General features: G+C 42.8%; 1 protein-coding gene across 1 annotated transcript in view; it reads right to left on the bottom strand.

Annotated features, from left to right (window-relative positions):
• The window catches only part of LOC126174993 (uncharacterized), a 397,453-nt gene that overhangs the window by 43,722 nt on the left and 329,320 nt on the right, over positions 1 to 24,411 (bottom strand). The window lies entirely within an intron of this gene.

The raw sequence follows: 24,411 nt of genomic DNA, 5'->3' as shown, positions 1-24,411 counted from the left end.
AATCTATACCTGGTAAACTGAAGTCACCCGCTATTACGACGACATGATCAGGGAAATTGCTAATGATATTCTGCAAGTTCTGTCTGAAGCGCTCTACAACTACAAATTCTGATCCAGGTGGTCTATAAAAGCATCCGATCACCATTTTTGACCGTTCTTTGATACTTTCACCCAGATTAATTAACATTCGAAATCCGTGATAACCTCGCTACATTTTATCGAATTTTTTACTGCAATAAACACGCTGCCACCATTGGCGACTAACCTATCCTTACGATAAACATTCCAATCTAAACTTAGGATTTCGTTGACGTCTAGTTTCAACCAGCTTTCTGTTCCCAATACTATCAGTGCATTACAACCTTCAGTAAGCGATACTAATTCTGGGACCTTTCCTTGGATGCTCCTGCAGTTTACTAAGATTCTCTGAGGTCGCTGTGGATGATGTAACAGGCAAATAGTCTTTTCTCTCAGCTAAAAAAGCCCCATGTGCACACCACGCGTTACTCCGCTACCCTAGTAGCCGCTTCCTGCGTGTCGTGCACGCCTGACCCATTAAGGGGAACAAAATGCTCAAATGTGTGTGAAATAGTATGGGACTTAACTGCTAAGGTCATCAATCCCTAAGCTTACACACTACTTAACCTAAATTATCCTTAGGACAAACACACACACCCATGCCCGAGGGAGGACTCGAACCTCCGCCGGGACCAGCCGCACAGTCCAAGACTGCAGTGCCTTAGACCGCTCGGCTAATCCCGCGCGGCTAAGGGGAACCCTACAATTCTGCATCCGATAGCGGAGGTCGAGAAATTCGCATCCGATACCGTCGCAGAGTCGTCTTGAGACTCTGGTTTAGACCTTCCACTCTGCTCCAAACCAGAGGACCGCGATCAACCCTGGGTACGATGCTACAAATAGACAGCTTAGCCTGCACCCCGCGTGCGTTGCTAGTTGCTTTCATCAAATCAGCCAGCCGCCGAAAGGAGCCGAAGATGGCCTCAGAATTCAAGTGGCAGGCGTCATTCGTGCCGACATGTGCCACTACATGCAGCCGGTTGCACGCAGTACGCTCGATAGCCGCCGGCAGGGCCTCCTCCACATCACGGATGAGACCTCCTGGCAAACGTACCAAATGCACACTGGAATTCTTTCCCACCTTACCTGCTGTCTCCCTAAGGGGCTCCATCACCCGCCTAACATTGGCGCTCCCAGCACAAAAATAAAATTTAGTGGCATGACGGAGTTTCTGGCGACGGGAAGATTTACACTAGGAAGCCGCCTTGCACAAGGACATTCATAAGACTTACGCAAAAACAAAAACTACGCTTAATTTTGTAACCACTAGTCTACACAGTAAACTACACACGCACAGTTTACTTCTTTGCAGAAGCACGTGAACAAAAGACAAAGACTAAACTAATTTACAGTTTATCAAACAAGTGTTGATACTGCTGCTCTGCTGCGCGTCATCTCGGACAGCTTCCAATTCTAAGATAAATTGTACCAGGTGGAATTATTAAAATCTTGTGGAAGTGTAATAAGGTTTATAGGAACACTTCTATCATATATCATTATTTCACATTAACTGGACAGATTATTAGTCGGAAACGAATACATTCACAACAGATTGTTCCACGCCATTAATAAACTTTTAACGTGACTTCACAAGAGATACAAGAAGCCAGAAACAAGAAAATAAGGGACATCCGTATGCCAGTGAGCTGACTTTAGGTCATGGCTGGTAGTGATTGAGGGAACTGATAGCGCAACGGTACGTAACTGAGATCCTGCATCCTCTTATGTTTCCTTCTACGCGACAGTAACTTAGTGCCATTTTTCAACAGAACAATGCTCATTCGCATATCGCACGTGTCTCTACGAACTGTCTGTGCTTGATGTTAATATACTGCTGTGGCCAGCAGGATCCCCACACCTGGCACCTATGGAACATTTGTGGGACCAGCTCGAACATCAACTCTATCACAGTGCCAGTATACTCAATATCAACGAGCAGTTACGAAAGTTGTGGGCTAATTTGTTGCGGGAGGGTTACACGGCTTTACGAGATCCTTCCCGGTCGAATCAGTGCAAGAATCCAGGCGAGATTGACTACAACGTCATACTCTTAAGTGGGATCATAGTGCCAAGTTTTCTGTAAATTTGATTCGCTACTGTAAAGACACATCACACAGACTCTAAACCTGTAAAGTTTCATTTCGTTTCCATCTTCGCTTGTGAGCGCCCACTGTTTTCTGTAGGCAGTGTGTACCAGAATGCAGTGGTTCAATATGATCATAATACACTACTGGCCATTAAAATTCCTACACGAAGATGAAATGCAGATGACAAATGGCTATTCATTGGACAAATATATTATACTAGAACTGACATGTGATTACATTTTCACGCAATTTGGGTGCACAGATACTGAGAAATCAGTACCCAGAACAACCACCTCTGGCCGTAATAGCGGCCTAGATAACCCTGGGCATTGAGTCAAACAGAGCTTGGATGGCGTGTACAGGTACAGCTGCCCATGCAGCTTCAACACGATACCACATTACATCAAGAGTAGTGACTGGCGTATTGTGACGAGCCAGTTGCTCGGCCACCATTGACCAGACGTTTTCAATTGATGAGAGATCTGGAGAATGTGCTGGGCAGGGCAGCAGTCGAACATTTCCTGTATCCAGAAAGGCCCTACAGGACCTGCAACATGCGGTGCTGCATTATCCTGCTGCAATTTAGGGCTTTGCAGGGATCGAATGAAGAGTAGAGCCATGGGTCATAACACATCTGAAATGTAACGTCCACTGATCAAAGTGCCGTCAATGCGAACAAGAGGTGACCGTGACGTGTAATCAATGGCACCCCATAACATCACGCCGGGTGATACACCAGTATGGCGATGACGAATACATGCTTCCAATGTGCGGTCATCGCGATGTCGCCAAACCCGGATGCGACCATCATGATGCTGTCAACAGAACCTGGATTCGTTCGAAAAAATGACGTTTTGCCATTCGTGCACCCAAGTTCGTCGTTGAGTACACCATCCCAGGCGCTCCTGTCTGTGATGCAGCGTCAAGGGTAACAGCAGCGTGCAGATGGTGGTTGTCTTGCAAACGTCCCCATCTGTTGACTCATGGATCGAGACGTGGCTGCACGATCCGTTACAGCCATGCGGATAAGATGCCTGTCATCTCGACTGCTAGTGATACGAGGCCATTGGGATCCAGCACGGCGTTCCGTATTACCCTCCTGAACCCACCGATTCCATATTCTGCTAACAGTCATTGGATCTCGACCAATGCGAGCAGCAATGTCGCGGTACGGTAAACCGCAATCGCGGTAGGCTACAATCCGACCTTTATCAAAGTCGGAAATGTGATGGTAAGCATTTCTCCTCCTTACACGAGGTATCACAACAACGTTTCACCAGGCAATGCTGGTCAACTGCTGTTTGTGTATGAGAAATCGGTTGGAAACTTTCCTCATGTCAGCACGTTGTAGGTGTCGCCACCGGCGCCAACCTTGTGTGAATGCACTGAAAAGCTAATCATTTGCATATCACAGCATCTTCTTCCCACCGGTTAAACTTCGCGTCTGTAGCACGTCATCTTTGTGGTGTAGCAATTTTAATGGCCAGTAGTGTAATTTGTTTGCATCGGTGCTTGTTGTACCTTTTGTGGATGGGGGAGTCTTGTCCCCTACGGCCCCGTCCCTCCCTGGATCCGCGCCTAGAGTAGTACTGCCTTAAGACAGCGACCAGAGCTTTTCGCAGCGAGAGAAAATCTCTTTAAAGACCATCTAAAACAAATCACACCTAAAAGATCGGAAATTCACGCGTGGTTAAGATGTCCAAAGTGTCTCCGCTATGGATCTCTTTCAATCTACATCGTCATGTAAATGATACTAAACGTTATAGCAATCTCCTGCTGCAAAGGGTTACTGAGAACTGGAAGGCACAAGCCTTTGCGCTGCGGAAATGCAACACAGTGGGGGCTGACAACGCCAGCCACCCACCCACTGCCGTTTTACTGGTGGGGGGGGGGGGGGGGCAGTCAGGCGCGCTAGCTGTCAACAACAGCTACTCTGAATCAGACTGTGAGCCACTTGACCTCGATACCGCTGAGCAGAACTGGGTCGCCGTCACTGTCTTGGACTCGATTCCGATCAATGTCTGTCGAGGTGACAGTTGAGAGTTCATGTGTCAGGACAGCCCCGTAACGCTTTCAGTGGCTCGTAGAATCAGTTCCACAGAACGTAGCCGCTGTCGCTCCACACACACACACACACACACACACACACACACACACGAACGTATGGATTAAGTATCTAATAAATAAATAGGTACCATCTGGGTCACAATTTTTATTTACCGGCAGCCGATTTTTAGTCTCCGTGCAGATCATCTTCAGGTAGGCCGCCGCATGAAGATCTGCAGCGCAGAATGAAACCGGTTCTGAGTAAATAAAAAGAGTTGTGATCCACACATTGTTTATTTATTTATTACAACAAAAGGGTCACGGTTCCTGAGACAAGGCAACAGTTGTGAAATTCGGTGTCTGTCTGAGGAAGGTCAGAACGTACAATGGGTACTGAGTAGTGGCAAGTGCACCTCAACGCTGTACTTTCAGCTTACCATGTTTTTTGTCGTGTTAGCAGCCAATCTGAAACTGTATATATATATATATATATATATATATATATATATATATATATATATATATATATATGCATTATGTCGATGTATAATTGGTTGTTTTGTAAATATTATTTGTATTTTTTACGCTGGGTCTTGCCTAGGGAAACTATGCTATCGAACGAATACATCGATAGGTCGTGTGGAGAACCAAAGTGTTTAGGATCTTCGGTAGTGTTAACTCTGCCGCGTGGAGCGCGGGCAGAGCAGAGGGAGTCTGGCTGTGGTGGGGCAGTGGAGCAGGTGTGTTGTGTGACGCTCCCGCGAGTTGCCGCGCTTTCGGGGTTTGGCAGAATGTAATTGCGCTCGACTTGCGATGATAGTTTCTGACACGGTGTCGCGGACGGGAAGCATTAGCTGGCGCGCATCAAGAGCCCGTTTCGCTTGGTGACCGTGTCGAGAAGAAGGCGCGCCAACATCCAGCTTCTGCAACAGCGACGGCCGACAATGAGTGACTGTCGCCACCTCCTCGATCGACAGCTTCAAACCTTCAATCAACCAACAAGGAAGACTGGAAGCACGTAAAGTTTTAGAACTGTATGGCAGACATCAGCTTTTCAAACTGTTCCATTTTCATAACTAAATTACAGCAACGTAGCATGAACCTTTTTGCTCATTGTCCCAATTGCATTACCAAGCAGGGTCCCTTCCTTTTCCGGAATGAACCCGAGTGTCGTTGAAATTCAAACGCCAGCATCATTCGATTTCACTGCTCTAATTTCGAAGTTCAGTTAAGGTATTCATAGCTGGCTACAATATTTAGATTACACAAGCACAAATTAAGAGTGCGAGTTTTGATACCGATTTTAGCTTACCTGTGACTGCAGCTCAGCTTGGTACGTACTAAATTTTACTATTGTTAATTGTTCAGAATCATTTAATTCAAGTTCAACGTTAAATCTCTTATATCTAAATTGCGTAGATTCAAGTAGCTTTTGAAATGATTGTTGAGTTAGTCCAAGACTAACCGTATTTTACTGAATTTCGATGTGCTTCAGAAAGAAAGCTCACTATTAATTTCAGTCACTAAATTAACTTTCGATTTTCCGGGTTTTTTAATTCTTTTGCTAAATTAAGTCAGAGTGTAGCGAAATTTATTACTTCTGACAAACTTTCAGTTTTCACACTACACGTGTCAACCTTCAGTTGCCACACTTCTAGTGCTAATTATATGTGTAATAACCTTTCTTTTTCAGTTTCTTAGGACTGGCGACCGTAATTTCCCCAAAATCTCAAATATCTAATTACCGCTAGTTAATTGTTAACGTAACGGCCGCACATTTACTTTCTTTATTAACTTTACCCCTTTTCAAAATAGATTTCTACCAGTTTCATTTGCATTTTTCCTTCCATTTAGATGTAACCCTTTCCTCCCTCTTTACCGACTGATTAACTTTGGTGACGATTGCTTTTCCCAAATTTCCATTAGGTACACGCGGTTTAATTTTTCACTGTCATTAAGGTCGATAAGTGAGGGGGAGGTTACAAGGGGAATAAACTCCTACCTAGTCTTGTCATTAATGAGATAGGGCACACAGCAATGTCCTCTGGCAATAAGCACCTAGGAACTGTCGATTCGCGTCAGAACAGCCTTTCAGACAATTACCTGAACCACAGAGGCTTACAGTCACTGTATTTCAATTCTGTGAGGTAAAGTAGTTCTCACTCTAGATGAAACTAGCTTCAGGCAAAATACGAGTTATGTGGCAATGATTTGATTGTAATTATCTCAAAATCGTCATCATCATATCATCATCAATATCAACAAGAACTAGCATTTTATGAACCATTTGATATTTACTGCTGGATAAAGGCTTCTTCTACACTGAAGAGCCAAAGAAACTGGTCCATCTGCCTAATATCATGTAGGCCCCCCGCGAGCACGTGGAAGTGCCGCATGCATTACGTGGAATGGACTCGAGTAATGTCTGAAGTAGTGCTGGAGGGAATTGACACCACGAATCCTGCAGGGCTGTCTATAAATCAGTAAGAGTACGAGGGGTGGAGATCTCTTCTGAACAACAAGTTGCAAGCATTCCAGATATGCTCAACAATGTGCATGTCTGGGGAGTATGGTGGCTATCGGAAGTGTTTAAACTCTGAAGAGTGTTCCTGGAGTCACTCTGTAGCAAGGACGTGTGTGGTGTCGCATTGTTCTGCTGGAATTGCCCTAGTCCGTCGGAATGCACAATGGACATGAATGAATTCAGGTGATCAGACAGGATGCTTACGTACGTGTCACCTGTCAGGGTCGCACACGCCCCCTCTGTTACAGTGTCTCCACCAGCTTGAACAGACCCCTGCTGACATGCAGGGTCCATGGATTCATGAGGTTGTCTCCATACCCATACACGTCCATCAGGTCGAAGCAATTTGAAACGAGACTCGTCCGATCAGGCAGCATGTTTCCAATCATCAAAAATCCAATGTCGGGTTTGACGGGCCCAGGCGAGACGTAAAGCTTTGTGTCGTGCAGTCATCAAGGGTACATGAGTGGGCCTTCGGCTCCGAAGGTCCATATCGATGATGTTTCGTTGAATGGTTCGCACGCTAACACTTGTTGACAGCCCAGCATTGAAATCTGCGGCAATTTGCGAAAGGGTTGCACATCTGTCACGTTGGACGATCCTCTACAGTCGTCTTTGGTCCCGTTCTTGTAAGATCTTTTTCCGGCCGCAGCGATGTCGGATATTGGATATTTTACCGGATTCCTGATATTCACGGTGCACTGGTGAAATGGTCGTACGGGAAATTCCCCGCTTCATCGCTACCTCGTAGATGCTGTGACCCACCGCTCGCGCTCCGACTGCAACACCATGTTGAAATTTATTTAAATCTTGATAACCTGCCATTGTAGCATCAGTAACCGATCCAACTGCGCCAGGCTCTTGCTGCCTCATATAGGTGTTGCCGACCGCAGCGCCGTATTCTGCCTGTTTACATGTCTCTGCATTTGAATACGCATACTTACACCAATTTGGCTTTCACGTATGTGCATCCATGTTGTTTTTCAGGTTTTCTAATGCGATGAACGCACATTCATTTATTGTCATCGGTCTCTTCTTATCACCAGGGGTCCAGTATAGCACATCTTTGATCCACCTATCATTCATTCGCCTGGTCAAGCTCGATTCTCTTACCGTTACTGTCAGAATTACGTTTTTCACAAAGATAGCGTGTGCATTCGCCGTTGGCTACCGCGACATGCCGGTGCATGAATGGAAAGAATTAGAATATACAACTAACAGTTTTCAAATACCATAAGACAACCACAATCGACAGTGAGATTCGTAGAGAAGGTGTGGTATGTGTCTATCCGGCCGGCCGGAGTGGCCGTGCGGTTCTAGGCGCTGCAGTCTGGAACCGAGGGTCCGCTACGGTTGCAGGTTCGAATCCTGCCTCGGGCATGGATGTGTGTGATGTCCTTAGGTTAGTTAGGTTTAAGTAGTTCTAAGTTCTAGGCGACTGATGACCTCAGAAGTTAAGTCGCATAGTGCTCAGAGCCATTTTGTCTATCCATTGATGTACACAGATTTTTTAAATCTTTTTGTTTATAGGCCTACAATTGTAAGGTAGTATTTCTGAAATTCTAGCGGTAGATGTGAATAATCCTATAAATCAAGTTTAGTGTGACATTAAGGAAAAACGAATTATGGAAAAGGGCTACGATACCAAGTATTCGGAATTTACTCGGGACTAGCTCAAAGTTAAACAAATTAACGTAAATATAATTCGTGACGAATCGCAGCGAAGGGTAACACCAGAAGGCAGTTCGTGTGTGTGAAACTCGCCGTGAGCGGAGAAAGTGAACCTCGTCCTTGCTTGTTACGCAACACCGTGTGTACAGGAGTGGCCCTCTGCCCGTCCGTGAATTGTTTCCCTCCTGTTTCCTCATATACAGGGGCCCTCCGCTTGCACATTCTAACGAAGTCAGTGTTTCAGTGAAATCATGCGTCGTATTTTATAAATCACTTGGCCTCTGAAAGACGATTATACAAACATGGAAAAAAAGCTCTCGCGTTTCGTGCCTGATATTTAATGTTGACATATCGTGACGTTTCGACGAGCACCATACTCATCTTCTGGCGAAAAAGTCTACTTTCACACAATTATACAATAATTTTAGAAATGATACGCCTAGTTACAAAGTCTTCAAAGGGCAGTGCTTACAACAACGATAATTTCTTTGATTTTACTCCGGGTATTTAATGAAACAGTTACAGACGAACCGTGTTTTGCCACTTGTTTCACAAAATATATTTTTTCTGCGATCCAGGTTTCGGGTTATTAACCCATTCTCTAGCATTGCTGACAAACATATTGTTGTGCATAATGGTACAAACTAGAAATGTTCAATGATCACCGATATCTACAAAATATCGATGCAGTGTGTCTAAACATCAATGTTTCAAGTCGATACTGAAGTCATAAAAAATGGTTCAAATGGCTCTGAGCACTATGGGACTTAAGATCTGAGGTCATCAGTCCTCTAGAACTTAGAACTACTTAAACCTATCTAACCTAAGGACACCACACACATCCATGCCCGAGGTAGCGGTCGCGCGGTTCCAGACTGAAGCGCCTAGAACCGTTCGGCCACACCGGCCGGCAATGAAGTCATACGATGAAGGCTTTCACGACCGGATGTTTCAGCTGCTGAGAATTCTTCCGGGGTGTATGGCCGCGGTCCATAGATCTCTTCTATCCCTGACGTTTCGTCCAAAGCTACGTTGGACATCTTCGGAGGTGCTCCTGGTTGTGCTGAGTCTTGCCGACTGACGAGTCGGACGTCGAAGAACGGCCTAAATACCGTGGAAAGTGGGCGTGGTCTGGATGTCACGTGATAGCAGAGATAAACCTTGTCAAGGATAAAATATAACTATCGATCATAGTACGTCAAAGATAAAACTTCTCATAGATTTTGTAGCGACACTGTCCATATATCGCTGAGTTTCATAGCTTGCTCTTTCCTGTTAAAATTATTCCCATGTTTATATATTTCGATGGCTTCTCTATATAGCCGTGGATAATAGTTCCTCATAGTACATGAAACGTCAATTTCCGATAATTTCACTACGTGATAACCCGACTGAAGAGCATGTTCCGCCATTGCTGACTTGTCTGTTTTCACTAGTCGGCAAGGAGTTTTATGTTCCTTCACACTCCTCTTCAGATCTTACCACACGTTCACCGAATCTTGTATACACCACTTGCAGACAGAGGGGGACATTTATCCTTAATGGAACGAAGTGCTTGGCCTATTTTCTTAGTTGGTCTGAAAATCAGTCGAACGTTATGTTTCCTTAAAATCTTTCCGATTTGATCCGTTACTTTTTTGATGAAGAGTAGAGAAACCGTGTTCTTCCATCGCTGTGCCCTATCGTTGTCCTTAGGCCTCCTGTTATTCGGTCGCAAAACTATTTCCTTACTAGATTACCCACTCTTCTCAAAAGCCTGCTTTAGATTTTTTAACTCAGCGTTCAGTTATTCCGGCGCACAAATCCTTTTAGCTCTGTCCACTAGACTTTTAATTACACCTCTTTTCTGTTATGGATGATGATTGGAATCCTTATGCAAGTATCTTTCGTTATGTGTAACCTTCCGAAAGACTTTATGTTTCAAGCTGCCATCAGTCTGTCTCATAACGAAGACACCCAAGAAGGATATTGCATTGTCTTTTTCCATGTCCATGGTAAACTGGATTTTAGGATTTATACTATTTAAATAACAAAAGAATTCCTCTAAAGCTTTTTTTACCATGTCTTCACGAATCCACGTTCCTCCCGTTTGAAATTTATACCACGGCAGCTGATTGGTAAGAGTCGCGCACACTTATGAGTTATCAGTACTGGGATACTGGCAAACAAACAATAAAACATTCCCCTTATCACATCCTCTAACTCTACAGTGGCTATGCTATTTACCCCTCTGCCCCTGCGCAAGCGGTCAACTTTACTCAGTCCACAGCAGAATTCATCAACATCAATTAGAAGTAAGCACATCTCAAAATTTTCGTTTGTTACAAAGCATTGTGCATATTACGAGGGCGTGCTGGAAAGAAATGCCTCTGAATTTGTTAAGGTGAAAACACTTAATCCTTTTTAAATATTAACATTCTACATTTTTATTCGTATGTCTACATATTTGCAGCCCTCTGTCGCTAGAGTGCTCAGAATTGTAGTGTAACATAGCGGTGCGTAACGCAACTACGTAGGTGCGTGAGAAACAGCGTGCTGTAATCGAGTTTCGAAATCGAAGAATTCGTCCACACATGGAGCACCCTCTCCTTCAACATGAAAATACCAGACCGCACACAAGCGCTGCAACATCTGAAACAGTCCGATGCCTTGGGGCTGTCATCGACTGGGCCCGATCCTATTTCCAGCTGTTTCCAGAACTTGCAGAACACCTTCTCGTACTTCACTGTGATAGCGATGAAGTAGTGCAAGCAGAAGTGAGGTTGTGGCCCCGTCAACAAAATCAAACAGTCTACAGTGGCAGTATCAACAACTGGCCTCTCGTTGGGGGAAATGTGTTCGTCACCAGCATGACCGTTGAGAAATAAATGTGAAGACATGAAGAATAAAGATGTAGAATAGTAATAAGCTTGTTTTATTTAAAAAGGTTTAAGTCTTTTCACATAGCAAATTCAGAGGCACACTTTCCGCACGCCCTCGTATTATGAAATACGATTACGGCCGAGAACCACAGGCCGAAAGGCTTGGTTGGGGCAGCATGCGGCCCGCTGACCGCAGTTTGATGATCACTGATCTAGAAGACATTCGTGACATTCCGCGGCCTATAGAAGTGGCTATTCGTATAATTTTGGTAGGAAACTACGTTGGATGCAATACTATAATCGCAATAACTAGTACTGACGTTGACTATCGAAATACAGTATCTGGCATGCAACCAACATAAGCTGGCTGTCTTTCTTTCTTTCGCTTGTGCCTTTTCCCACAGTTAGGCAGGGTCGGCATGTTTAATCGGATTTGGCAATGTTAGTGGGAGGGGTGGTCGGATGCCCTTCCTGCCGCCACCCTGTACCCCCCGGGATGGAATTAGTGAACCCCAACTGTCTGCAACTAGTGTAATCCATGAAATAGTACGAAAGGTTCAAATGTCTGCGAGCCGTGTAATTGGGGCGGTATGTGGGGACCAGCCCGGTATTCACCTAGGGGGATGTGGAAAACCGCCTAAAAACCACATCCAGGCTGGCCGGCCGTCGTCGTTAATCCGCCGGGCGGATTCGATCCGGGACCGGCGCGCCTACCCGACTCCAGGAAGCATGCGCATTGGCGCTGTCGGCTAACCTGGCGGGTATGCAGCCAACCAACATAGGCTATTCCAGAGAATTTGAAGAGCAACATTGTAACAATATTCGTGTCAACAGAAGTTTTAACAAATTAGCCATATTAACGTTGTTGATCAAAGTTTCAAGAACATACGCTATTAAGATGCTTTAGCATTTTCGAAGGCAATCAAAACTGTCAAGGATTTGCTTGCAGTTGTTGAAACGACTATGAGTGAGGATGAGCAACATGTTGACACAATACAGCAAAAGAAAAAAAAACAAATTTGATTAATGTAATGAACATTATAAAATAGTAACAGAAACGAATACATTGCAAACTGGGACACCACACAGCCAAATGAAAAACCTCCTTCTAGATCTTAAACAAGGTCCATTAGAAGTGTGGAATCACATCATCGGTATTAGCTATCCAAAGCTACAAAACACTACTCTTAAATAACTGAATAGTTCAGCCACATCGTCAGCTTGTAAAAGACTGTTCTCAAAAGGAGGATATGCCCTCTGTGACCACGAAACAGACTGAGGTGGAAACGTTTCTCAAAAATGGTATTTTTGCAGTCTGTGTACAAAAACTTGTGCGATATGTAATATCAATTATTGATGTGTTTGTTGCTTAATAAATATGATATTAGATGTATTTGTATGTGTTGGTCACCGATCGTGTTGATGAAATCGAAATGAAACCTAGGTAGTAAAACTATTTAAATGACGAAACAGTTGCGAAAAAGTGTTTTTTTTTTTCCTTTACAGCAATGAATGATGCACGAAAAGAAACGGCTGCCCTCTTGGATTATACAGGACACACCAACCTCAGAGAGCTTCAACCGATGTCTGTCAGTTCACAACTTACAGGATATGTATTGTGAACAGCAACGGTCATAATTGTTTGAAGTACACTGTATGCTGCATTCGCTTCTCTCAATGATTCGCCACTAAGAACCAAGTACAGATTTCTGTTTGCTAAGCAATCTTCAGTCCAAACGTGAAAACAGATTTTGTTTGCTAGGCGATGGCATGGACACTGCCGACGCGTTTCTTCTATAAATTAGTTCCCCATTAGCTCCTGAAAGTAACGAGTAAGCTCAGTTCCATACCAATCGCAAACACAAAATATCTTTCATAACTCTACAACAAACTGACATCAGTGAACTAGGTCTATTAGTTATGTTTATTTGTCCTGCGACCTTTCTTACAGACTCACGACAAACATTTTCGAGAAAAGGAGACACTTATCTCGCATATTCGATGTAGAATCTATCTAGTGACTGAAATTATTTTTATGTTTTTACGCCCACTCCCATTTATTTTCTTATATATCGTTTTTGTATCTGAAACACACACGAAAGAAGGAAATGTATTTTCGTCTTCTTCGATGAAGCGATTTCGGAAGATGGAGACACGCATCCGGAGAGACAACCTTATCCGGAGCGTGGCAACCTTTATAAATTAAAGTATTTTATTTAGGGCCTGTGACAAAAGTATTTAGGGTTTATTAACAACTGAACTAGTAAAATTTGACTTAAATTATTATGTCTTATTTGTCAGTATGGACTCGAATAGGTTTGAGTCTGCCATGCAATCTGTCCGCTTTCGTAGTAATTTCCAATATTCTTACTGATCAGTGACGGACTTTACCGTACATCACCATCTTTCATGACCCCAGAGTGTGAACCTCGTGTGTTACATTGCTTCTGGAATTGTATTAAAGATCTTCCAGACTCTTCTCGCCAGAAATGCTGCACAGATAGTGTGCAAGTAAGATTGCCTCAGCTAGGCATAATGGTTGTAATAGTGTAGGGCGGCGGGTGAATTAAAAGAAATAAATATAAAAAAAGCTTCGCCTTTTACAAGAGCCGGAAAACTATTTTTGCGGTCAGCCAGAAAGCGATGGAGAACATACTATCCATAATTTCCAGTCTGCAAATCCACATTATTCTTCTGCTCATTGAAAGAAAATATTCCTACTTACTATTTAGTCAGGGGGATCAGGAACTATGACTATAAAATAAACGTTTTGAGTTCTAACTGATAGATATATTCTGTAGAATTTCACCAGCACAAAAATAATAATATTGCTGATAATAACAGTAAAAAAGCCACTGCCCCTCTGCCTGTATTTATATATGGGCGCAGAGGACCACTGAACGGAACATCTGCCATCAACTGCTCAAGGCACAGGTAGCAGCACCTAAATGCCATCTTTCTCCAACATGTGTTAATTAATTACTCTGTCTGTTAACAATTTACAATATATTTAGTTTTTACATCAATGAAGTTAACTTGGCTTTGGTTACTGAAATTTTTTTAGCTCGACTGTATTTATACTTCGCCGGCTAGAATTTTTAGAACGGAACCAACAGTAGGAAATGACCTCTGAACTGTCTCTTTAAGATTCCCTTTTATGATTGTTGTTTACATTAAAGTCTTGAAATTTGGTACAGCTGCATTTTTCATCAATGTAATCGAGTGTTTTAATTAGAACTTTCTATAACAAATACAAATGATAATTAATCTATTGTAAATAAGGACGTTTATGTTACAAATTTAGTTTTTAGTGAGTAAGTTGAAAACCATACAGTAAATGGTTTTCAATACTTTACTGTATGGTTAAATGATGATGGCGTCCTCTTGGGTAAAATATTCCGGAAGTAAAATAGTCCCCCATTCGGATCTCCGGGCGGGGACTACTCAAGAGGACGTCGTTATCAGGAGAAAGAAAACTGGCGATCGGAGCGTGGAATGTCAGATCCCTTAATCGGGCAGGTAGGTTAGAAAATTTTAATTAGATATAGTGGGAATTAGTGAAGTTCGGTGGCAGGAGGAACAAGACTTCTGGTCAGGTGACTACAGGGTTATAAATACAAAATCAAATAGGGGTAATGCAGGAGTAGGTTTAATAATGAATAAAAAAATAGGAGTGCGGGTAAGCTACTACAAACAGCATAGTGAATGCATTATTGTGCCCAAGATAGAAACGAAGCCCACGCCTACTACAGTAGTCCAAGTTTATATGCCTACTAGCTCTGCAGATGATGAAGAAATTGATGAAATGTATGATGAGATAAATGACATTATTCAGGTAGTGAAGGGAGACGAAAATTTAATAGTCATGGGTGATTGGAAATCGGTAGTAGGAAAAGGGAGAGAAGGAAACATAGTAGGTGAATATGGCTTGGAGCTAAGAAATGAAAGAGGAAACCGCCTGGTAGAATTTTGCACAGAGCATAAGTTAATCATAGCTAACGCTTGGTTCAAGAATCATGAAAGAAGGTTGTATACATGGAAGAACCCTGGAGATAGAAGGTTTCAGATAAATTATATAATGGTAAGACAGAGATTTAGGAACCAGGTTTTAAATTGTAAGACATTTTGAGGAGCAGATGTGGACTCTGACCACAATCTATTGGTTATGAACTGTAGATTAAAACTGAAGAAACAGCAAAAAGGTGGGAATATAAGGAGATGGGATCTGGACAAACTGACTAAACCAGAGGTTGTACAAAGTTTCAGGGATAGCATAAGGGGACAATTGACAGGAATGGGGGAAAGAAATACAGTAGAAGAAGAATGGGTAGCTTTGAGGGATGAAGTAGTGAAGGCAGCAGAGAATCAAGTAGGTAAAAAGACAAGGGCTAGTAGAAATCCTTGGGTAACAGAAGAAATATTGAATTTAACTGATGAAAGGAGAAAATATAAAAATGCAGTAAATGAAGCAGGAAAAAAATGAATGCAAACGTCTGAAAAATGAGATCGACAGGAAGTGCAAAATGGCTAAGCAGGGATGGCTAGAGGACAAATGTAAGGATCTACATCTACATCTACATTTATACTCCGCAAGCCACCCAACGGTGTGTGGCGGAGGGCACTTTACGTGCCACTGTCATTACCTCCCTTTCCTGTTCCAGTCGCGTATGGTTCGCGGGAAGAACGACTGTCTGAAGGCCTCTGTGCGCGCTCTAATCTCTCTAATTTTACATTCGTGATCTCCTCGGGAGGTATAAGTAGGGGGAGGCAATATATTCGATACCTCATCCAGAAACGCACCCTCTCGAAACCTGGACAGCAAGCTACACCGCGATGCAGAGCGCCTCTCTTGCAGAGTCTGCCACTTGAGTTTGTTAAACATCTCCGTAACGCTATCACAGTTACCAAATAACCCTGTGACGAAACGCGCCGCTCTTCTTTGAATCTTCTCTATCTCCTCCGTCAACCCGATCTGGTACGGATCCCACACTGATGAGCAATACTCAAGTATAGGTCGAACGAGTGTTTTGTAAGCCACCTCCTTTGTTGATGGACTACATTTTCTAAGGACTCTCCCAATGAATCCCAACCTGGTACCCGCCTTACCAACAATTAATTTTATATGATCATTCCACTTCAAATCGTTCCGCACGCATACTCCCAGATATTTTACAGAAGTAACTGCTACCAGTGTTTGTTCCGCTATCATATAATCATACAATAAAGGATCCTTCTTTCTATGTATTCGCAATACATTACATTTGTCTATGTTAAGGGTCAGTTGCCACTCCCTGCACCAAGTGCCTATCCGCTGCAGATCTTCCTGCATTTCGCTACAATTTTCTAATGCTGCAACTTCTCTGTATACTACAGCATCATCCGCGAAAAGCCGCATGGAACTTCCGACACTATCTACTAGGTCATTTATATATATTGTGAAAAGCAATGGTCCCATAACACTCCCCTGTGGCACACCAGAGGTTACTTTAACGTCTGTAGGCGTCTCTCCGTTGATAACAACATGCTGTGTTCTGTTTGCTAAAAACTCTTCAATCCAGCTGGTCTGATATTCCGTAGGCTCTTCTCACTAGGGGTAAGATAGATACTACCTACAGGAAAATTAAAGAGACCTTTGGAGAAAAGAGAACCACTTGTATGAATATCAAGAGTTCAGATGGAAACCCAGTTCTAAGCAAAGAAGGGAAAGCAGTAAGGTGGAACGAGTATACAGAGGGTCTACACAAGGGCAATGTACTTGAGGACAATATTATGGAAATGGAAGAGGATGTAGATGAAGATGAAATGGGAGATACGATACTGCGTGAAGAGTTTGACAGAGCACTGAAAGACCTGAGTCGAAACAAGGCCCCGGGCGTAGACAACATTCCATTGGAACTACTGACGGCCTTGGGAGAGCCAGTCCTGACAAAACTCTACCATCTGGTGAGCAAGATGTATGAGACAGGCGAAATACCCTCAGAATTCAAGAAGGATATAATAATTCCAATCCCACAGAAAGCAGGTGTTAACAGATGTGAAAATTACCGAACTATCAGTTTAATAAGTCACAGCTGCAAAATATTAACACGAATTCTTTACAGACGAATGGAAAAACTAGTAGAAGCCGACCTCGGGGAAGATCAGTTTGGATTCCGTAGAAATATTGGAACACGTGAGGTAATACTGACCTTACGACTTATCTTAGAAGAAAGATTAAGGAAAGGGAAACCTACGTTTCTAGCATTTGTAGACTTAGAGAAAGCTTTTGACAATGTTGACTGGAATACTCTCTTTCAAATTCTAAAGGTGGCAGGGGTAAAATACAGGGAGCGATATGCTATTTACAATTTGTACAGAAACCAGACGGCAGTTATAAGAGTCGAGGGGCATGAAAGTGAAGCAGTGGTTGGGAAGGGAGTGAGCCAGGGTTGTAGCCTCTCCCCGATGTTATTCCATCTGTATATTGAGCAAACAGTAAAGGCAGTAAAGGAAACAAAAGAAAAATTCGGAGTAGGTATTAAAATCCATCGAGAAGAAATAAAAACTTTGAGGTTCGCCGATGACATTGTAATTCTGTCAGAGACAGCAAAGGACTCTGAAGAGCAGTGGAACGGAATGGACAGTGTCTTGAAAGGAGGATATAAGGTGAACATCAACAAAAGCAAAACGAGGATAATGGAATGTAGTCGAATTAAGTCGGGCGATGCTGAGGGAATTAGATTAGGAAATGAGACACTTTAAGTAGTAAATGAGTTTTGCTATTTGGGGAGCAAAATAACTGATGATGGTCGAAGTAGAGAGGATATAAAATGTAGACTGGCAATGACAAGGAAACCGTTTCTGAAGAAGAGAAATTTGTTAACATCGAGTATAGATTTAAATGTCAGGAAGTCATTTGTGAAAGTATTTGCATGTAGTGTAGCTATGTACGGAAGAGAAACAAGGATGGTAAATACAGGGTTATTACAAATGATTGAAGCGATTTCACAGCTCTACAATAACTTTGTTATTTGAGATATTTTCACAATGCTTTGCACACACATACAAAAACTCAAAAAGTTTTTTTAGGCATTCACAAGTGTTCGATATGTGCCCCTTTAGTGATTCGGCAGACATCAAGCCGATAATCAAGTTCCTCCCACACGCGGCGCAGCATGTCCCCATCAATGAGTTCGAAAGCATCGTTGATGCGAGCTCGCAGTTCTGGCACGTTTCTTGGTAGAGGAGGTTTAAACACTGAATCTTTCACATAACCCCACAGAAAGAAATCGCATGGGGTTAAGTCGGGAGAGCGTGGAGGCCGTGACATGAATTGTTGATCATGATCTCCACCACAACCGATCCATCGGTTTTCCAATCTCCTGTTTAAGAAATGCTTCTGCTTTAGCCTTTTCCGTAAGATTTTCCAAACCGTCGGCTGTGGTACGTTTAGCTCCCTGCTTGCTTTATTCGTCGACTTCCGCGGGCTACGCGTGAAACTTGCCCGCACTTGTTCAACCGTTTCTTCGCTCACTGCAGGCCGACCCGTTGATTTCCCCTTACAGAGGCATCCAGAAGCTTTAAACTGCGCATACCATCGCCGAATGGAGTTAGCAGGTGGTGGATATTTGTTGAACTTCGTCCTGAAGTGTCGTTGCACTGTTATGATTGACTGATGTGAGTGCATTTCAAGCACGACATACGCTTTCTCGGCTCCTGTCGGCATTTTGTCTCACTGCGCTCTCGAGCGCTCTGGCGGCAGAAACCTGAAGTGCGGCTTCAGCCGAACAAAACTTAACGAGTTTCTATACGTATCTGTAGTGTGTCGTGACCATATGTCAATGAATGGAGCTACAGTGAATTTATCAAATCGCTTCAATCATTTGTAATAGCCCTGTAGTTTGGACAAGAAGAGAATAGAAGCTTTTGAAATGTGGTGCTACAGAAGAATGCTGATGATTGTATAGGTAGATCACATAAGTAATGAAGTGGTATTGAATAGAATTGGGGAGAAGAGGAGTTTGTGGCACAACTTGACAAAAAGAAGGGACCGGTTAGTAGGACATGTTCTGAGGCATCAAGGGATCACAAATTTAGCATTGGAGGGCAGCGTGGAGGGTAAAAATCGTAGAGGGAGACCAAGAGATGAATACACTAAGCAGATTCAGAAGGATGTAGGTTGCAGTAAGTACTGGGAGATGAAGAAGCTTGCACAGAATAGGGTAGCATGGAGAGTTGCATCAAACCAGTCTCAGGACTGAAAACCACAACAACAACAACAACAACAACAAGTTGCAAACTAATAGAGGTAGCGTAATGGAGTCACATAGTTAATGTTTTTATATCAAACTGAGGCTACTTACGAATTTTCATCTTTTCGAGTCTAATATTTAGCGCCTTCAAATTTTCGTAAAAATGCCGTATTTGACCAAAATATTGCTCCGAGCAACCTGAAACTTTTAACATTTGATTGTGACATACATTTGCACTCTCTGAACAATATGTAGCTTTTTAGCTGCATTATTTAGCGCCACTTATTTTTTGTCTTAAAATAATGTATTTAGTGAAACATATTAATTAGATCATTCTCAGACTTCACAATGTTAACTTTACGATACTCAAGCATACATTGACAAAGTTTGGAAAAGTTAAAATAATTTTTAATTTCACTCTTAGGTTGTGGCGCAATACTTTGTATGCTACGCGCAGGCTCGTTATGATGACGTGGCGCTCGTAGCAGTGAACAGACGTAAGTTCCGGCACACTCGCTCTCCTCTATATCTCTCACAGTAATACAGCGCTTGTTTCGCCACAATGGTTATATATTTGCTGAGTTTTTAACATCGAAGAACAGAGGTCCTGTATTAGCTACTGCGTTACCATAGCAGAGATTAAAATAAACTCACTTCTATTAAACTTGGATGCAAATTCGTTACTGATTTCAAGAGGAATTCATCGAAATCTTTCAGTTAATTGAGTCGATATACACAGCGACCATTCTATCGTAGAGATCATTCCGAGCGTTACGAGAAAAACTTTGAAGGGAAACATTCCTCTATTTATTAAGCAGTTACTCATGAATTCCGAGTGACAGGACTGGGCACTGACATTGAGCTTCGACGATCTTAAAATGTCTTGCCCTAACTCGCTAGCTGAATATGTTCCATGTCACACCTGTAGTCTCTCTCTTAAACTTCTCCTGGCTTGGGGAGAATAGCAGTAACGAGAGTATCCTGCTGTGTAGATAGAATCAAAACTAGGGAGCATTACTTAGGAATCGAATTCGTCGTGTAAACATGAGATGGACAGCTTGTATCAATATGGGTCTGGAAACGCTAGTTTCCGAGCTCCGAGACATGTTTTCCTGAGTCCAGCTGTGTAAATGAACTTCCCAACGTTGTGCAAAAGCAGTAACATTGTCACTAACTTCTCCTGGCCCGACCGGTTAGCCGAGCGGTCTAACGCACGGCTTTCCGGATTGGGAAGGAGTGCTTGGTCCCCGGCACGAATCCGCCCGGCGGACTTGTGTCGAGGTCTGGTGCGCCGGCCAGTCTGTGGATGGTTTTTAGGTGGTTTTCCATCTGCCTCGGCGAATGTGGGCTGGTTCCCCTTATTCCGCCTCAGCTTCACTATGTCGTAGATTGCTGCGCAAACAAGTTCTCCGCGTACGCGTGCACCACCACTACTCTACCACGTAAACATAGGGGTGTGGGGTTACACTCGTCTGGTGTGTGAGACGTTCCCTGGGGGGGTGGGGGGGGGGAGGGGATGGATCCACCGGGGGCCGAACCGCACAATAACCCCGGGGTTCGATGGGGGACGGCGGAGCGGTGAAGTGGACTGCGGTAGTCGTCGTGGGGTTGTGGACCACTGCGGCTGCGGCGGGAACGGAGCCTCTCCGTCGCTTCTAGGCCCCCGGTTAACATACAATGCAATGAACTACTTCTGGTGAACAATGCACCTTTTGTATGGAGCCACGATAATAGGTGGCTACAGTGTTGGGTATCTCCATAGACTGCCTGCTGCACCAGGCAGCAAGTCCCACCTCCTGGAACACCTTTACTCTCTGTTTTGACCGTGTCTTTCAGATCTAGCAGTGGCTGTCACTTCTCAGTGTTTGATCTACAGGAGTATAATGAATCAGCAGTTGACATTTCTAATCCCCAAACACTGTCATCCTCAACTTTCCCGCAGAAGTTCGGCTTTTGAAATTTTTTGCTGTAGGCGAAGATGGACGTTTCCACACCTTGCTCTGCTGTTTACGGTGTGCTTCGAAGCGATGAACCCATGTCTCATCAACTGCTACTGAGCGACTGAGAAAGTGTTCTCCTTCCTTTTCAAAACGCCTTAAATGTGATTTCACCATCTCCAAACATCTTGTTTGTGTTTGTCTGTCAGTTAACGCGGTGCCCAGCGAGTGCAAACTTTGTGACAATTTAGAGATTCGAGGACGATTGTAACTGCTGGATCGTGGCTAACAATCATTTCACGCAAAATACCATCTGTTCTGGCACACCATTCGCTCAGCTGTCTCAATTTCCCCCGGCCCGTTTTCGAAATGGATGGCCTACTCGAACGCTCTTCGTCGCAGTCACACAAACGTTCATTTTCAAAGCTATTTAGCCACTTTTAAATTTTTCGTTCATTAAGATATACAGCTGCATTCCATGAATAATCTCCGCAGCCTTAATGCCTTGATGGTGCAGAAAACGAACCAGTCCTTTCATTTTTTCTTTGGTGCATACGGACTACAAATTCGTAATACAGTGTCTTGCAGTCACGATGAATACAGTTTTCAATGGAACTGGGCATTGTGTTATTTTATTTAGACGTAAAAACTTAATTTATCGTACATTCCTAGTAGTTGACGAAAATTTATCAGTTGCATTGAGGAAGTATGTCTGCAATTTCTGAGCGCTGTGACACTCTTTATTTACAGTTCTCGTTTAGTTACTTCCGTTTGAATAGACACATATTATTCATACAGGACCAGAATTATATTAATACAACTATTTATTCCAAACATTTCAGTAATAATAATTCCGAACACAAGGCTTTCATGTTACACAATGTACGTCTTTTTATAAATATCTCATATTTGAACACAAATGTAGGAGCATTACATCATAACGTAATGATAATGATTCGAAATTTTGTTCACCAAAGTCACTTTCCCACTTCTTCTAAACCTCATATTTTGGCTATATGATGTAAAATAGCGAAGCCATTATTCATTTTTTACTTTAAAAAACGAGATTAATTTTTGTCCGTAAAACAAAATAATTAAAATGTAATTAATTTCGTTATTTTCACGTAAGAAATTGGCTCGAGATCAGCTGAAGTCAAAACAAAAAAAATAATATGTAATTATATTTATAATAAAAACGTGAACAGGAATACATAAATCTCTAATAAGACACAAAAATTTGGAAGGGTGCTTATTACTGTAAAATATTTACATTTAAAACTGCAAAACTGTAAGACACTCAGTTTTTCGAAAGTGCTACCTTCTAAATACACACCATGTGGAAATATTATGTAGTAGTTGGTTTCTAGGCTCAGTGTGGAAAAGATGTGCTGGTCTCGTACTTCGGTTTTTTTATGTTTGTAGCCTTGCCGAATTCGGCAGCAGTGCAATTTTGTGATAAAAATGAAACGAACTTTTGGGACAAATAAATCGAAAGATGATATAACAGAAGCTGTTTGAACATTATTTGCAAATGGCGTTGAAAAATGTGAACACGAACTTCCACATAAAATGACACCTCTGAACGAATAAATTCTCAGGGAGTTTGAGATAAACACTTTTTTAAAAATGTTATACGACTCATTTATAGGATTTTTATAACCACAAGCATGGAAATGGGATAATCACGGCAGTTTTACGTGAAGAAGCGTTGTTTCGCTGCTTGCATGTAAAATTACTATTCCCATTAGAATTCCTTTGAAATTGAAAATATACAGTTTTGATGAGAGTACGACGAGGCCTTTTAGCAGTTATTCACTGAACCAGCACAGCTAACGCTCAAGAACGGCAATAAGATTAAGGTACGCCATTGCTGAGACAGTGTTTTCAATTTATGGAATAGAAAATACAGGGCGTCCCACTCAAACCTCCCTGATTTCAAAGACCCAGGAAAAAAGACCACAGTAGATACGAGAATGAGAAATGCACCACATTGTGGAGCATCTCAAAGAATTTATATATTTATCATCAATACACCTTTACATGTGAACCATTTGTAGCACGAAGAATATCGAGTCTACATTCAATTTCTTGCCAAGTTCTTTGTAACATTTCCTATGTTATTGTTGCAATCGCATTAGTGATACGATGTCGCAACGTAGGGATATCTTCCACTTTGGTCGCATTCACGCGGTCCTTCACGAATCCCCACATGAAGAAATAAAGCGGCGTAATGCCGGGTGGCCAGGCAATGGGTCCTCCGCGTCCGATTGGGAAATTTCCTATTTAGGAACTTGCGAACAACCGTTGACCAATGCGGCGGAGTTCCATCTTGTTGAAAAACGATTTTGGGTTGCAAGTCTTGTATCTGAGGGTACACAAACTGCTCCAACATTTCCAGATACACTTACCCATTCACTGTTTGTTCCTCAAAGAAGAACGGTCCAACAATCCTGTCGTGCTTTAGCCCGCACCAGACGTTTAGTTTAGGGCTATCACGAACATGTTAAATGAGAACGTGCGGATTTTGCGAACCTCAAATTCAAAAAATATGACTATTAACCCTTCATGATAGATGAAAGTTTGGCTCATCTGAGAATAAACGTCTTTCCAGGAAGTTTGCATCCATATCAATACGCTCCAGCATATCCGCGGCAAATCGTTGTCGGCGTGGTTTATTGTTCGGCGTCAGATGTTGCAGAATTTGCACTTTGTAAGCACACAAACGAAGACGCTGGTGAACTGCACGATGCAATGCTGATCGAGGTACATCACGTTGCCTAGATGCTTGACGAATCGACTTACGTGGGCTTCTGAGAAATGTTTGTCTGATGTCCTCCACTGTCTCTTCTGAAACTCCGTAATGTGCACCGCCAGAATGTTTCAGAACACTTCCTGTTGCCAGAAACTTACTATACCATTCCTTAATTGTTTTCACATCAGGTGGATCACATACCTACAGAGTACAATAATTTCTTT

This window comes from Schistocerca cancellata, chromosome 3, assembly GCF_023864275.1.
Source record: "Schistocerca cancellata isolate TAMUIC-IGC-003103 chromosome 3, iqSchCanc2.1, whole genome shotgun sequence".
NCBI classification, from domain to species: domain Eukaryota; kingdom Metazoa; phylum Arthropoda; class Insecta; order Orthoptera; family Acrididae; genus Schistocerca; species Schistocerca cancellata.
Note: the sequence above shows the minus strand (reverse complement) of the source record. Positions and strands in the feature narration are given on the sequence as shown.